Consider the following 2,479-nt stretch of genomic DNA (forward strand, 5'->3'; position numbering starts at 1 on the left):
TATATATATGAACATTTCAAAGCCCTCAAAACTAACAAAATCCGCTATTGGTATCACATTTTCATGGGAAGGCAGAGTAGTGATCCTAATATCACAGGTCCTTCTATTGCATTACTACAAGAAAGTTTCAGGCAACTAGAAAGAGCCCCAGGTAATGACTTAAGCCAAGATTTTTTTCGCTGTCAAGCCAGACTTACCACGTGAACTGATTTGTCTATCACGGACATCCAAATCAGATCAAGATCAGCTCTTTCTTGGACTCAGCTTGAACAGCAAGCACACAGTGGTCCAAGTCAGAAAGACTCAACATTCGCGGTAGCGTTTGAATCCAAAACATAAACAAGAAAATTCTGAGGTTGATACTTCTCTTCATTTGTAGGCATAAAATTTTTGTGCCAGACTCTTTCTACGAGTTTAAAGAAGGGGGAAAGTAAATGCAATATTAAAGGACTAGTTAGATCATGGTGATATACTCATATTTGTGTATCCCCTTCATGTTGAGATCAGAGGAAACTTCTAATAATTATCTTTGAATAGAGATACTGAATTGAAGAATATGTATTGTTTGTTTTTGCATATATATTAGTAAGGTCATAGTACATCCAAAACATGCAGTAGCCCCAAAATATTTTACATATAACAGGCTACTCATTTTATTTTCCGGATACAAAGTTAGTGGCATAAGCCCAGCATTGTTGGCAACAGGGTCAGCAACGTGGTCGAAAAGGTTTTCAATTGATCCCTTTCCTGTGACAATGGCTTAAATAAAGAAAACATTGAGAACATAGCCAATTGGCCGTTCTTGATTTCCTTCACCTTCAACTCAACTAATGCCTCTGGATCATCAGCGAGCCCAAGTGGGTCAAAAGCTCCTCCGGGATAGATCTTGTCAAGACCTTCACCAAGTGGGCCTCCACCAACTCTGTATCCTTCAATTAAGCCCATAAATGCCCAAATGGCAAGAATGCTCTGTGCATGGATAAGGTTTGGGTTACCAAGGTAGTCAAGACCGCCTTCTGAGAATATTTGAGATCCAGCCTTGAACCAAACTCGCCTTCTGAGAATATTTGAGATCCAGCCTTGAACCAAACTGCCTCACCAAATTTAACACCATTCTTGGAAAGAATTTCGGGGAAGACACAACCCAAAGCACGAAACGTGGCCCAACGGCAGTGGATAACCTCAAGCTCACGATTCCTAGCGAATGTCTCTGGGTCAGCTGAGAGTCCAGAAGTGTCCCATCCTTAATCACCTGGGAACTCACCAGAAGGAGTTTGCTTGAAGAATGGTCCCAAGTACTTTGGCCTGTCTTCTCCATACTTATTTCATCAAGCCACAATATTTTGTTACATTTATGTCATCAAGTTCTAGATTCATCAAATTACAATTACAACATGGATGTGTTAAATATCTTTATCTTTTAGTGTACCTAAATAATTGGCGCAAAAGGAAATCTTGACACCGCCGAGTTATTATCGTATGGACAGGAGGTGAAAGATTTAAGTCATAAAAATAGTTGTTTGCAGAAATGCAAGATAAGGTTGACCACAACATACATAATATGGTCCAGCCCTTTTTTCAAATTTTGCCAAAGCTTAGTACACCAGACTACCTTATATCGACACGGACGACTCAACAATATATAATTCATTCGAGGTGGGAGAAGAAATTAAGAAATTACCAAATGCTTTGTAGGGGACTTTTAACGGTACGTCTCATAGTGGCACGATGTCACGACCCAGATTTTTCACCCTCGAAAGTCGTGATTGCGCCTACTAGTGAAAGCTTGGCAAGCCAACCGTTTGATCAATTTACCTTTTTCCCATTTTTAATCCTTTAACAATTATGAACCAACAGTTTATCAACAACGGAATTTAAACAAGCGGAAGAAACAAATAAAATCATTTAAATATTTCTAATATGATTTCTTAAACAAAGACTACCCAGAACTGGTGTCACAACTTCACAGACGGTCTAGGAATACTACAAACAAGGTCCGAAAAATAAATGCAACACTATTTCTGAAATACATAAATGAAACAGGATGAAAGGATAGAGGGATACGCTAGGGCATGCGGACGCCTGCATGACTACCTTGGATCTCCGAATGGACTGAAGGCAGAAACCCAAAACTACGGTCCGTATGCTCCAGTACTGGGATCTGCACATAGTGCAGAGTGTAGTATCAGCATAACCGACCCCATGTGCTGGTAAGTGCCTAGCCTAACCTCGGCGAAGTAGTGACAAGGCTAGGACCAGACTACCAAATAACCTGTGCAGTTAAATCATATACAGCAGAAACTAAAAGCAGGAATGTACAGTTAAGGATGGGAGGGGGAAACATGTTGTGGGGAACCATCAAATGATAACAGAAGGACAACAGGTAAATATAAGGAACACCATAACTCATTTATCAACAAGAATCAGAAATCAAACAAGTGCACGGCATCACCCTTCGTGCTTTTACTCTCGTCCTCAC

At 40.2% G+C, this 2,479-nt stretch overlaps 1 pseudogene; it reads right to left on the reverse strand.

Annotated features, from left to right (window-relative positions):
* Positions 654 to 1,826, reverse strand: LOC109227829 (annotated as a pseudogene).

The sequence above is a fragment of the Nicotiana attenuata genome, chromosome 6 (genome assembly GCF_001879085.1).
Source record: "Nicotiana attenuata strain UT chromosome 6, NIATTr2, whole genome shotgun sequence".
Lineage (NCBI taxonomy): Eukaryota > Viridiplantae > Streptophyta > Magnoliopsida > Solanales > Solanaceae > Nicotiana > Nicotiana attenuata.